The sequence below is a fragment of the Ambystoma mexicanum genome, chromosome 12, assembly GCF_040938575.1.
Source record: "Ambystoma mexicanum isolate Mex_15411 chromosome 12, UKY_AmexF1_1, whole genome shotgun sequence".
Classification (NCBI taxonomy): domain Eukaryota; kingdom Metazoa; phylum Chordata; class Amphibia; order Caudata; family Ambystomatidae; genus Ambystoma; species Ambystoma mexicanum.
The window spans coordinates 98481631-98497195 of NC_090936.1; positions in this window are offsets into that span (position 1 = coordinate 98481631).

Genomic DNA, 15565 nt, shown 5'->3' on the forward strand with positions numbered 1-15565 from the left:
ACATAGTAAATACATAATACTAATGCTTCTACGTTACAATGCAGATGGTACCAAAAACAACTGCAAGCTGACTGGATTTACACATGGTCAAATATCACTTGGTAAGAAAACCTTCACAACAATAGGTATAATCTACCACGCAGGAGCCACAACCAATTCAGGGCACTATACTGCATATATAAAAAAGAAATGTGGATGGTTTGAATGTAATGATAGTACCATTAATCTAAAGCAGAGATTACCAGGAAATCTTACAAACGCTTATTTGATGTTCTTAAAACCAAAATTTGATAACTAAACTGTATTTAAACCCTAAGTAAACTTGTGTTAAAAATATACACTGTTAGAATACTCCAAAAGCTATCTAACTGCTCAAAGATTCTACAACAACTAATCAGATAAATGAATACCACTAAATTAGACCAGAAAATACACAGTTAGAATACGCAAATTGGTATCTAACTGTCCCAAAATTTAACAATATCCAAATAGATAAATCAGTACCACTAAAATATATCAAAAAAATAGACAGTTAGAATACGCCAATTGGTATCTAACTGCTCCAAAATTTTATAATATCAAAACAAATAAATAATATGTTACTGCTCCAAAAAAATGCAACAAACCAAAGTATAAAGCATTAGCCAGAAACAAGTGAACACTGAAAACAAACAAATAAACTGTAGCATAACAGAAAAAGGTTTTTTTTTAATCCAACATGGATTTTTGTTTCTCCCACAGACCCAATGATTTTAGCAACAAATACAGAAACTGAGCAAATTGCGCAGTACTCTGATTTATAATCTACTAATTATGAGGGTCAAAAAAAAAAGTATGTTGATTATACAATGTAATAAGTCATTACAAAATACTAATACTAACATGATATTTTCTTTTATCACAGAAATTAACAAGAAATACATGTACTCCGGTTACTAGACCAAACAGTAAATATACAATAATAAGGAGAACCATAGCAGCATATCACATCCATAGTATCTAATACCTTTGTTCCTTATACATTTGTTTTTCACCCAAAGTTATAAGCAAATATGAATGTGATATGATGCAGTGGTTGTTGCCAGGGCATGGAGTCTTGGGTGCATGGCCAGATGGCTTAGAACACATTCAACTTGACAGAGAACAATACGGACAGCGTCCTCAGGACACCCCCTACGAACATTCCCCGGGCACCTCGAGTGTTCTTAGAAACGTCTTCAGAACACCACCATCTTGTTTATTTGCGAACATTTCAGGACACTGCAAGTGTTCTTAGAACACATTCAACTTGACAGAGAACAATACGGACAGCGTCCTCAGGACACCCCCATTTTATTTATTTGCGAACATTTCAGGACACCGCGAGTGTTCTTAGAACACATTCAACTTGTCAGCCACAACCCCCATTCATATTTGCGAACATTTCAGGACACAGCGAGTGTTCGACAACGTCTTCAGAACACCCCCATTTTGTGTATTTGCGAACATTTCAGGACACCGCGAGTGTTCTTAGAACACATTCAACTTGACAGAGAACAATACGGACAGCGTCCTCAGGACACCCCCTACGAACATTCCCCGGACACCGTGAGTGTTCTTAGAAACGTCTTCAGAACACCCCCATTTTGTTTATTTGCGAACAGTTCAGGACACAGCGAGTGTTCTTAGAACACATTCAACTTGCCAGCCACAACCCCCATTCATATTTGCGAACATTTCAGGACACAGCGAGTGTTCAACAACGTCTTCAGAACACCCCCATTTTGTGTATTTTTGCGAACATTTCAGGACACGGCGAGTGTTCTTAGAACACATTCAACTTGACAGAGAACAATACGGACAGCGTCCTCAGGACACCCCCTACGAACATTCCCCGGACACCGCGAGTGTTCTTAGAAACGTCTTGAGAACACCACCATCTTGTTTATTTGTGAACATTTCAGGACACCGCGAGTGTTCGTAGAACACATTCAACTTGACAGAGAACAATACGGACAGCGTCCTGATGACACCTCCATTTTGTTTATTTGCGAACATTTCAGGACACCGCGAGCGTTCTTAGCACACATTCAACTTGCCAGACACAACCCCCCATTCATATTTGTGAACATTTCAGGACACAGCGAGTGTTCGACAACGTCTTCAGAACACCCCCATTTTGTGTATTTGCGAACATTTCAGGACACCGCAAGTGTTCTTAGGACATATTCAACTTGACAACGAACAATACGGACAGCGTCCTCAGGACACCCCCATTTTGTTTATTTGCGAACGTTTCAGGACACTGCGAGTGTTCTTAGAACAGTTTCAGTTTGCTTGCGAACAAAACGGACACATATTGAGTCCTCAGAACACCCCCCATTCAGTTTATTTAGAACATTTCAGAACACCCGTGATGTCCGCAGACAAATCGAACACAAAAAGAACGTCTAACACATAAAAAGACACAACTTTCATCCTATCTCATACACTCCCACCCTCCCCAAACACTCCTACACACCAAAACACTCTACTAAATACAAATTTTGAACAAAGTTTCACCGCGCTGTCCGCGGACGACCGCGAATCCAAGATGGCAGAGGCGCTACCGAAAATCTGACGCGCTTCACGCTCCACACCGTCCAATCAGCGAACACGTTGCATGTCCGTGAACATCACGCAAGCCGATTGGCCAATTAGGACACTGTCCGCGGAGTGAACAGGGAAGTGTGTCCGCAGACCGAACACAGATATCACTAATTTTCTTTGACCTACTTTTTGGTCATTTTTTAAAAAACTACTGGACGGATTTTCACCAAATTTGCAAAAGCACGCTTTTGGGACCAAGCCGCTGCTCCTGGTCCAAATTTGGTGAAAATCCGTCCAGCGGTTTGGGCTGTAGACGCGAGCAAAATTTTGTTCCCATTCAGTCTATTGGAAAAAAAAAAGTTTTGGGATCCCCCCTATAACTTTGCCCCCCCTGGACGAATACTCACCAAACTTTGCAAAAAAATTCAGTGGCCCAAATACGTTTTTTGCGAAGTTTGGTGAGGATTCGTCCAGGGAGAGCGAAGTTATAAGCCGCCCAAAAAGTGCTCTTCCTATGGAAACACCAACTTAACCATAACTACATGGCCACTAGCGTGGCCATGTAATATTACCAAAGCGATATATATATATATATATATGGTCAATTGTGAAAAGGTCAATTGTGACCCTTTAAAATCGGTCAATTGTAATTGTAAACAAACAATTTTGTGTATACCGAGCGATCACTGATCCACGCAATCGCATTGTGCTCACCTCATTCCAACATGTCACTTACCCAGGACACATGGACACACTCTTCTTTGCCATGATGGAAGGATATGCTGGAGCTTAACCTCTAATGCTCTCAGAACAGCCCACCAGTTTCTTGTGTCATCAATGGATGCCATGATTGGTGGCGGATTAGCTGGGCTGGACATTACTTTTACATTTGTTTATGTGGTTCCAATTCTTGTGGCCTATTAGGTGTGTATCCTTCCCAGCCTTTCCTTTTCCACGATGGCGACCCAGAATTCATGTTCCAGCAGTCCCTTCAGTACCTCTGAAAGACAACTCGGGGTGACACCCTAAATCAGAGCCCAGCAGTTCCCAGTCCCATTATAATTTGGGAGATAATGTGGTATCGAGAAGTCTGATTAATTCAAGCTGTAGCTCCTTACTGTCTCTTTTCTCAGTGTCTACATAAGGTTTTCATTTCATTCGTATACATTAGCGGCCTGTCCGCTTTGGTAAATTTACTCAGCATGTTAATTGGTGTGCTTTCTTTGAGCTCTTCTTTCCAATTCCTATTTGTCTGTTGCCAGCAGTTCTGATATTCTCATGACTAATGGCATCCCATCATTGTCGCCAGTTGTCATATTCTGTTCTGTCTGATAAGGACACACACTCTGGGGTCTACAGGCATTCATACTTGCCTTCTCAACTCACATCTTGGAACAGAAATGGTGTTAGCCCGAACCCTTATTCACAACTCCTAAGTATCTATATTCAGTAGCCTCGCTCCCTTCTCCCTTCGTCCACTTCTTGCGTTGTGAAGGAGGCTCTGTGTATCTAGTGTTTTATTCTTTCTGAGATTACATTGGTGGTTGTAAATTTGAACAATAGTGCATGCTTTCCTCATGATAATTATATTTTCCTTTTATGTAGAGAACAGCAAACTGAATTCTTTGGCATTTCTGGGTATAGAGTGGTCAGATTAATTACAAATGCACTGTTCAGCTGTTTCTTGCCTTCATTCCTACTGTTCAGGAAGAGGTTGGCCACACCTCACTGCATATCAGTGTTTGAAACGGTGCTTCCTGCTGCCCGTGCCAATCCTGCTGCCCGTGCCAAAGCCTGCACCCATGTCGCACTGCTTGGCTGTTTCTTCCAGTTGTTCTTGGACACGCTCTGATGAATTGCCATCTGGCAAGGGTGTAGGAGCCCTGGCTTTTTTGATTTTTATTAAATAATAAAATGATGCTGGTATTTCCATCTCTGAAAGGGAAATCTGCTAACCAGATTCCCCTTTCATAGGCTCCATGGCAAAAGCATACAGTGTACTGTGACCAATCTGCGGAATTCATCCCTTCTTCCCACGGGGGAGACACCCCTTTTGATGCTAGGGATGTGAGCCCGCTCATCAAAAACCCTCCCTAAGGGTTTGGGGAGTCATCAGTGGTGACTCCCCTTAAGGCAGGCTTGTCCAACCTTTTTGAATGTGGGGCCGAAGCATTAACTTTTTGTCACCCGGTGGGCCGGCGAGCCAAAAGTGAACACCCTCACCCAAAGCAGTATATTCAAAAGCGATGGTGTGTGACCTTTGACACAATAGCATCACAGGCATAGCCATGCAGTCCCAAAGATAGCTTTTGGTGTCAGGGCCAGTGATCAAAGGTTAGTTTCTTGTGCTTTCTTCCAGTATGTATGTGTTGATATTTCTCTGAAATAGTGGGGGCGACCAAGCGTAGCGAGGGAGCTATAACGATCTAGGGAGGGTTTGGGTGGGTCCCCCCACAAGATTTTTGTTCTCCAAATATGGGGCTGAAATTGTACATTTGTCAGCAGGAAAATTGACCAAAAAGCCATAAGTTTACATTCAGTTCTAAAGGGGAACATGTACATTCCATGTCACCAACAGCACACAAGAACATTGTAGAACACAACACATTTTAATGATCAAAGTGTCCACAGTGTAAAACAGCACTGTCACTGATGTAACATTGGCATGCTGGTTGTGCCCAAATATGCCTCTGTAGCAACATGTCTATGCTGGCTGTTCCCAATTTAGGCCAGCATTGTCCTCTACAAAGCATGATTGATGCTGCCTGAGCATGTGTAGTGTGCCCAATACACATGCCAGCTTATCCCTGTAATACACATTCATTACTTCTGTAGTAATGAAAGAAGCATAATCCAATTCCAGGGGGCACCTGAGGCAGTAAAAGTCCTCCGCCACGGCCCGGTTTATTGGTCGGACCCAACATTGCAGAAAGAAATAAATTCATTGTGTCCACGGACCCGACAAACAATGAACAAATAAATACACCGGGCAGGGGAGCCGACTTATGAATTTCCCGAAGGGTGCCCAAATATAGGAAGTGACATCACCAGCAGTTATATGACCGCATTTGCACATAGTCGCCAACTTGGTGCGAAGGGGGTGGGGGGTGCAGAACAGTGGAAACATTGGCTAGCATGTACTGCACATACTAAAGTCAAGTAAGAAGGAGGTTTAAGCCTTCCAGTTGCATTCCAGTAGGCAAATACTGCCCCTACTCCACCCCTCTATAATCATCCAGGTTGTGGTAGCCCTCAAAAGGCAGAGCAACACAACTAGGATGGGAGAACGAAATGCCATTGCATCCTGTGAGTGTGTCAAACATCAGAGCAAAGACTGCGCGTGTGCCTCTTACCTTGGAGCACAATCTCGCTAATTTGGTGCAAATCTCGCAAGTGGGTGCTTGGGAATCCCATGCATGTGTGTGGGCTGCAGACCCCGGATCACAAGCTCATTTCTTCAGTGTGAAACTCTGGCCAAGGCAGTACTGTCCCAATGGTGAGAAGTGTTGTATTTTCACATTAACTATGCTTAAGCACTTTGGGTTATTGAATAGTACATTCTGAGTAATTCCATCCCTTTAAATATATTAGCTCTTGTATAACCACAACAGTGTTGAGTTATTCTGATGATGATGAAGATGATGTTAGACTTGCTCAATAGTTCTGGTTCTGTATCATTAAATGTACTTCAGATCTTCAGAGTCTCGGGAGGATAGCTCAGGGGCAACATGCTTGCCTTGGAAGCAAGACGACATGGAGCAACACAGGTTCGATCCCTCTGGGTATATTATGCGCATTATAAATAACCAATAAAAATAAATATATCTTCTGAGAAGTGCTAGGGCCTTGTCAATAAGAGTGTAACAGCTCAACTGAGAAGTGCTGATGTTGTCCCATCAAAAGTTTAGCAGCCCCACTAAGATGAACTAGCATTGCCTCAACAAAAGCATAGTATTACAATTATAGAAGCGCTGTTCAGCAAGCTAACTGACTGAGGAATACCAGCATTGCCCCATTTCAAATATGGCAGCTCTAGTAGAAAATAGATTACACAGCCCTGCTGAGAAGTGCTGTTACTGTCTCTTTAAAAATATAGAAGCCCATTAGCTCTGCACCATTAGGCCCTGCAAGTACTGTCCCATTGAATGCTATTACACTGAACAAGGTCAACAGTATGACAAGGTCCATACTGGATTCTATGTGATAATTCTGCATTTTGAAGAACAATCACAAAAAAGACTGATTTATTTCGGCCGATTTGTGTGGTCAAAAGGCAGAATTATCACATTCTACTGCCCACCCACCCCGCTAAACCCCGAAGAAGGTGATCCCACCTCACCCCACACTCCCACCCTCTCCCACGCTGTTACCTTCCTTAGAATTCAGAGGAGTTACCTCCCTCAACGCCTCTGATCCCCGCCCCTAGCATAGCATTCACCCTCACCACGTACACACTCAGAAACATGCAAACAGTCTCATTTGCCCTGTCCCTGCCACCTCCCTCCGCAGATGCAATGCAAGAGGGGTGCCCAAAAAGATTTTTAGAAATTGGAGGGACAGACTTGCGTTGCATCTCTGCCTCCATTTCTAAAAATCGTTTTGGGTTGGGTGTACCTCTACATCTGTGCACCCCTCTTCAAAAGAGGGGTGCACAGATTTACAAATACATCCAACCCAAAAATATTTTTGGAAATTGAGGGACAGACTTGCTTTGCATCTCTGCCTCCATTTCTAAAAATCGTTTTGGGTTGGGTGTACCTCTACATTTGTGCACTCCTCTACAAAAGAGGGGTGCACAGATGTACAAATACATCCAACCCAAAAAGATTTTTAGAAATTGAGGGACAGACTTGCTTTGCATCTCTGCCTCCATTTCTAAAAATCGTTTTGGGTTGGGTGTACCTCTACATCTGTGCACCCCTCTTGCTAAGAGGGGTGCACAGATGTACAAATACACCCACCCCAAACCGATTTTTAGAAATTGGGGGACAGACTTGCTTTGCATCTGTGCCTCGATTTCTAAAAATCGTTTTGGGTTGGGTGTACTTATACATCTGTGCACCCCTCTTCAAAAAAGGGGTGCACAGATGTACAAATACACCCAACCCAAAAAGATTTTTAGAAATTGAGGGACAGACTTGCTTTGCATCTCTGCCTCCATTTCTAAAAATCGTTTTCAAAAGAGGGGTGCACAGATGTACAAATACTTCCATCCTAGTTTAGTTAGGAGGGGAACTCCCTTTTAGTAGTGGGGTCACTAAGGCATGTTCTTTTAATTTAAATAAAACTACTTTCAAACTTGTCCTCTGGTCTGAGTACTTGTGCTCTGCTGCATCAGTATCCTGATTTGTAGCACCTGTTCTCTCAGTGTCAGGGAGCTGGTTCCGAGGTCAAAGGTGCCCTCTTGACCGCTGCAGTGACATTCAAGTCTCTGCAGCACAGGGGCTGCATTTACAATATGCAGACCTGTTCTAAAAACTGCATAACTCTGAAGATCCTGTCCTGGCGGCATGCTAAACTGTACAAATAAGCCATACCTAAATTCTGGTATGGTGGGCAGCATCTCTCAGAGTTATCCCAGCCACATTAAATTGATATTGCACATGTGTAAGCCCTGTCGGCCCAATTCAGCTGTGTAAGGGTTATGTGTATTCTCCCAGTCAGGTTAGACCCTGCCCTACTGGCAGGAATGTATCCTGGTGGGATTGCCTCTATGTGTTCTTTGTAAGGGTAGGTAACACCCTTCTTCCAGGCACAGCCACTCCACATGACACTGGCATGTGAACAGAAATCAAAGGGCACACCCATTCACAAACAGTTAGGCCTCACACAGGTGGGCTGCATTTCTAAAGGTCTTTGTTCTTAAAGAGAATGGAAGGGAGTGGGGTTAGAATAGTCAGGAGAGCTCTATTCAAGAGTAGGAGACTGGCACCCTCTTGAATCTCCGTGCCTCTCTTTCTCTTTCCTGTCCCCTCCCCTTGCTCTGGCAAAGCACTTGGTTTTGACATCAGAAGGGCAATGTCATCTTGTTTCAAGAGCAGGGATTGGACCCCTAAGCAAGCTCGCTTTAGTCCAATCACCTGGAGACTTTTGCCTATGAATGAAGGGTTCTTCGACCAATTCTTGGAATCATCTTGAATCATATTTTGGACTTTCCTTTGGACTCTGCTCAGAGAGCAGTCCTTTCCAGAGTTCTCCTGTTCTGAGGTAAAGGCAGGTGTTCCAAGGCAGAGGCGCACTCTCTCACCTAACCATCCCCAGGGACCATTTGGGGTGAAACTGCTGCTGACAAATAAGTCCTGCATCTCTGCCAACCACAGCGGAAGCCAGGACCTCACTGTGATGAAGGACCACTGCCGTTGTGTGCCAGCCTCCTCTGTGTTTGGGAGCACGAGAAAAGGACTCATATTTTCCCTGAGCCCATCGATTGGGACTCAAAGCACCCAGAGCACCAAGAAGTCTTATTCAGCGCTGCCGGTCACCAAGAACCGCAAACGGGTCCCAGTGACTGCTAACAGCCCCCTTGGTCCATTTTTGGACCCTATAGACTGGTTAGGTCACTTTTATCCATTTTTTTCATGCAAGAAGATATCCCTTTTGAACATTGTGGTCTTTCTTTTGCCTTTTCTCCCCCGTCTATCTTTGCATATTCTGGCCCTCATTCCGAGGTTGGTTCTAGTCATGGTGCTATTAGCGCCATGACTAGCACCAATACCGGTACCGCCATCGACTTGGTGGTATGGGGACTTTCCGGTCTATTCCGACCATTGCAGGACTGGTAAGTCCCCATTTGAAAAGCCATTCCCCATTCCCATTTGAGCACCAATAGGGCTCAATGGGAAGGCGTCAATAACGGTACCGCAAAACCAGTCACTAAGGGAGGGACCCGCAAAGGGACCTCGGAATAGGGCACAAAGGGATTACCACACCAGTGTCATTACCGGTGCCTGGTATCCCTTTGCGCCCAGGTCGTAATGACCCCCTCTGTGTTCCTTTTACAGGGGTGGGTTTTTATAGGGTTTTCTAGTTAGTTATTATTGCACATGGTGGGTTTGATTAAAGAATATATTTTTTTCATAGAACCTTGATTGGACAGTCCTTTATTTTGGACCATTATACTTCGCTGTTTGGGTAGCTACTGAACCACAGTCACGCCCCTCTTAGGAACATACCTTTCTCTCTACCAATGTTACCACAAAAGGCAAAGGAGGTATATCTCTTGACTGTGCATGTTTTACCTTTACAATTGTGTTGGCTCTTGCTTTGTAGAAGTGTGAGGACTGAGTGGGTGCTTTCGCCTTTATTCATCCTTATACTCCTGCAGGGAAGAGGTCAATTTGTCACACACTGCCCTGTGCACAACAGGGATTGAAAGAGCGCTTTGTGCGCCCCCGGCAAAGTCTCTGCCTAAGTCGCGCTGTTCAGCTCATCATTGAGACGGTGCAATGGAGTGTCCTGACCAGTGGCAATCCAGGTAATCTGGTTATTTGGAGGAGAGAGATGGCACTGCTGGGCTGGTGGCTACATTGTTTGGTGAAAGGAGTGTTTGAACCTGTGGATCACGTTGCAATGGTGAAGAGAGGCTGTTTTCAATCAGGACACCCTGCCCCTGCCAAAACAATTCAGTTAGCATTGGGGGTCAGATCCTGGAGGTTAATGAGCTGATTTCTGAAATTGAGACCTTATTAGTTGATTTTTGGTCTCTTGATGCGGGTGATGTTGGTTCTAATCCTAATACACTCTCTGACCCATCACCACAACCCAATAATCCCAATGATGTATCGAGTCATGTTCCTTTCTTACTCTCTAATTGGCCGACCCATCCTAGGTAGTTACAATAGGCTGAGGCTTAACAAAAAGGGTGATCTGTCACATTTATTTATTTTATTTATTTATTTTATTCATTGATAAAGCGCACAACATCCCGTGGGCATCGAGGCGCTGTTACAGAGTACAGTAGAATGCTTACAGAATACAGTCGAATGCTTGCAAAATTTCAGGTTCAATTATACATGGTTACATGGGAACAGGAGAGGGGGAGGGGGTGCGAGCGAGTGGGGCGTATTCATGGTTTTAGGTGAACAGCCACGTTTTGAGAGCTATCCGGAATGTGTAGTGCGAGGGTTCTGCTCTGAGAGAGGTTGGCATGGAGTTCCAATGTCTGGCTTCAATAAAAGGGAAGCTGGCCACACCCGCTTTGGCGCGTTCGACTTTGGGCAGCATGAGACAATGGGAGTAGAGTGTTCTGGTGGCTCTGGATGAGCTTGCCTTAGATACCTTTTTGGCGAGGTAAGGGGGGGCTGTGTTGGCAATGGAAAAAGGATGCGTTCTCTGAGGGGGAGCCAGTGGGCATTACACCTTGCTGCGCTTATATGATCCCTTTTGGGAATGCTGAGGGTGGCTCTGAGTGCATTATTCTGGATGAGTTTTTTTAGGAAGTGCCAGCGAAGGCCTTTGAAATTAGCCACCCAAGCCAGCAGGAAGGCAGCCATATTTATACTCTACCAGCTGAAGACCACCCAAAGTGAGGCATCTCCTGCATGGATTCACAAACCGCGCGATTGACAACTGATCTGATTGCAGGAGTGGAGTCTGTGGGGGTAGGGGGTGCATTATTTTGTGCTGTTGAATGTATCAAGCTCTCAAACAAACTTGATCCACTCCGGTTGTGTACAGAGATGGACAAAAGGGACCATTTGGAAAAATGTAAAGATGCGCCTAAGAGGAGGACTGTTTCTATGGAGACAATGGAATCCAATGACACGTTTTTTTTCTTTGTAAAATGTCTGTTCTAAAATTGTAAAAGATTTTTCTCTGGAGAATGAAGTTTTAAAATCTGCATGAATGATTTGACCAAGTATGGAGTAACACGATTTCATAACCCTCCCTCTAATAGTAAGGAAATTATAGCTTTTGAGGATGAGCATTGTCTGGTACATTCTCATTGGAAATCTGCACAACAGAGGTTTGCTAGAGTGAGGGATGTGACAGGTCCGAACTTTTTGCAGGAGTTGGTAGTTCCGCCCAGTAGACCAGCTACGCCTTGTTCTTTCAATGGTTTAATTTCTGCATTTCCTACCTTGGTGCCGGGTCAACAAATTGGTTTTTGTCCCCGCCACTAACAGTGAAGGAGGAAGAGCTTCTTCTCTTATAATGATGATAGTCAGTCATTTTGTATTACTATAGTTAAGAAGTTGCACAGTAATGCATGGGAAAGACCGGATCCCCCTACTAAAAATGTTACCATGTGGATCAGTCAATCCAGGGCTGCTTTGGAATTGTTAGGAATGATATCATCTCTGTTTACAGATATGATATGATAAGACAGGTTATTTAAAAGGCGCTTGCTTCCAAAGCGAGCATGTTGCCCCTGAGCTATCCTCCTGAGCAGATCCCACCAATATAATGTATGACATTATTAATGTCACTCTAATTGATTTGGTTTTGGTTAAATGTCTCATGGCTATCGATTTCGGATGTTATCCCCCCTGCGGAGTCACATATTGTACTAAAGAAGTATATATTTGTGTATACACTTGTGTATAGGCGTGTTATAAATGCCATATCATATCATATATCATATATTGGGGAATGATTTACTGAAGCTCAGTTCTATGGTCATAATGCCACATTTTGCATTAGTTCTATCTATGTTCCCTATATGAATTGCCACAGGTCTAAAATTCTAAATTGATATAGAAACCCTGCTGGGCCGTTCCTTAACTAAGGTCTGATCACGACTCCAGAGATCAGTGATGACAAGTTGATTTTGGAATCTTGGAATATTGCTAGACTGTCTAATAAATTAATTGTCCAGGATTGTGGAAGTTATATCGAATCCTTCAATGTTATTCATCTTCAAGAGGCCTGAGCCCACGAAGGCCTTTATTTCCCTATATAGTGGACCTTTTGGGGACCTGCTACGAAGGGGCTCCATGGAAGACCCAGTTGGGGTTTATCCATTTGGTGTCATTCTAACCTTAGATTTGAGATTTGTAATCATTTTATTTATAACCCAGATGCTTTGTGTTTGAGTTCTAAATTGAATGATGTGTTGCAGTTCATCTTATGCAACATCTATTTAAGACCCACCAAAGCGGGCATTGTTCTCAGACCACTGAAGGTGCTTAAACATTTTTATTGTTACCAGACCCACTCTGAATTACATGGACATTGGCACCAAGATAATTATTGCTGGTAATGTTAATACGCTTTTTGAACCTGTATCATTATTGGGTGAGGAGGATGCATCTTGCAATATCCCATCCCTAAATGCACCTACGAGCGAGCCGTGTTACAAAGATGCCCTTGTGTTGGCTAGTGAATTTATTGAGCTTGTATTGAGCTAACAGGCGACACTAGGATAGAAAGTGACCATGGCCTAGTGATTTTAAAATGGATCTCCACAACTCTTGGAAACCTATTCCAAGTAATAATTCTAATGAGGAGGTCTCTATACCGGGGCCAAGGCGTAGAATAAAATGGGCTAAGTTAGATCTTGCTCATGAATTGCCTGTTATGGTTAGGCAAATGGTTACTTTCCTGGCTGATTCAAATTCCAAGGTAACTTGTAACAGTGATGTGGGGTGTCATTAAAATGCATGAAGATATTTCAAGAGCAATTACCTCTCTCTTGTACATGTAAAATCAGTAACACTAGACTGTCCAGGTTTGCTAACTCCTGGTTCAATGGATAAAGCAGGAATGCTAAAAAGATTTTAAATATCAAGTATTGAATAAATCGGTATAACGTCGTTACTGCGCATACTGCTGGTGCGTTTACGAAAATACCACAGTTTTAACAACTAATTCATGTGAAAATATAGATGGGCTGTGGTTGGGGTACTCAATAAAGTGGGGGGATATGACAGCGGTTGCAGGGGGGTCTCCTCCTGCATTTCGTTTCACATAAATGTTGTTAAAAATTCAGTATTTTTGCATTCACAGTAACGGATGCGATATTATCATGTAGATATGAATACATTATCTTATGGAACTAGTAATTTCCTCTTTCTTTCTTTCTTTCTTTCTTCTTTTCTTTTTTTCTTTCTTTCTTTCTTTCTAGTAGCGCACTTTGCCGGGGGCATCTAGGCGCTAGTTACAGTACAGGACCAAGAAGGACAGAGCGGTAGATGTTCATTAAAAAGGTGGCTTTTCAATTTCTTTCTGAATGTCAGGCATGAAGGTTCAGCCCACAGTTCTGTTGGGGGGGTGGGGAATTGTTCCAGAGTGTGGCAGTCCAGACTGGGAAAGTGGCCCCTCCAGCTCTTTTGCGGTTGTATCTGGGTGTCTCCAGGCAGTGTTTCTAGGCAGATCGCTGCAGTCTTGTAGCGGCTTGTCTTTTGACTGTTTGGATGAGGTATGTTGATGCATGGCTGGCTAAACACTGGTGAGTGATAGAAAGTGTTTTGAATTTTATTCTCTCCCTGGCCGGGAGCCAGTGAAGGGATCTTCTCATTTCAGAAATGTGGTCATGTTTGCCCAGGTCTGTGGCTGTTGGAGTAGAGAGTTACAATAATCCAGTGTGGAACCAATGAGTGCTCGAGCGATGTTGGTTCGGTTTTCTGAGGGCAGCAATCAGCTTCCTGGCATAGGCAGTAAGGTCACGAGATCGAGGAAGGCATATGGTGATTTCATTTGAGCTGAAACAAATATGCAATTACTAATTTACGGGGATACTTAAAAGATGTGGTTCGTGTTAAAGATCAGCTGGCTTTTTGGGAATATTGTATTCAATGGAGCTGATGGTAGTGGTTTCAATGTCCAGTCTAACGCTGCGCATCCAGCTGCTTGATTGCGGCCATTTTAAGAATGTGTGCGGCAACCTTGATTGCCGCAATGATTTTGATATGGAAGGCGAGAATAGTGACGCGGAATCCAGTTTAATGGCTGAACTGTTTTTTTACTGACAGCTAAGTAAGGGTGGCTCTACTATCCCAAAAGAGTATTATGCGGAAACTATGGAGACAGAAAGAGGGTCACCAGTGGAAATGGTTGAAGTGCATTAAATTGTTATTAAATGATGTGGGGATGCCTTTCTTCTGGAGGGTGTAGGCCCGGACGCGCTTGTTAGCAATTTTAAGAAGAACTTTGAGGAGTGGTCTATGGCCATTTCCTGAGCGGTGCCACATTAGGTCCCATAACTGTGGAAGGTCAGTGTACGAAGTTGGTTTGGGGCTGCAAGCAATATTTGGAGTTGCTATTATGTCCTAGAAAGAGTGCTCAGTTCAGTACATTTAGGTTGGAATTGTTAGCCCTTTCTACTACTACTACGGCCAAATGGGAGGGCATGAGGCCAGGCTGCTGTCTGTTTTGCCAAATGTAAGCGAATCAGTGTCTCACTTAAAAACAAAATGTGTCCGACTCACAAAAAGTACAGGAGGGCATTTTTAATGCCTTTTATTTTCTCTAATAGCCTTATAAGCTATGGCGAAGCCGTGGTGTTTTTAAGTCCTCTTTCTTTCAGGAATTGGTCATAGAATTGTCTAAATATTTAGATGCTGCTTGGCGGAGATACACTATTTAATGAAATATGTGATATGATTTTTACATCTCAAATATTGGTTTTAGGATGTATTTATGGCATGGATTTGTGGGAAGTTTTATAATTGTGAATCTATTGTCCTTTTGTCATTGATTGTGTTTACATGTACCATGCTTGTTGTGATGGATATTTGTATTTGTATCCGAATAAAGCTTATTGTTATTATTATTTTTATTACAAGAGCAATATCTTTGTTGACTCATTACTTTCGGATAGCTGGTGTTATCATTCAACTCTGATGTTGCTATCACTTCACTCATCGGTAAAAGTATTTAAGTCTATATTGACCGTGCTTAGATTCAAAACTGTAAACTGCAGTCTTCACGGAGGCATCTTGAGTAGGCACTCAACCAACTGAGCTATGGTGCGGGCTTGGCGGTGAATGGGTTCAAACGAATGTGTTAGTAGACTGAAGCAGGGGTTCACAGACCTTATTCTCCTGTTCCATTTCTC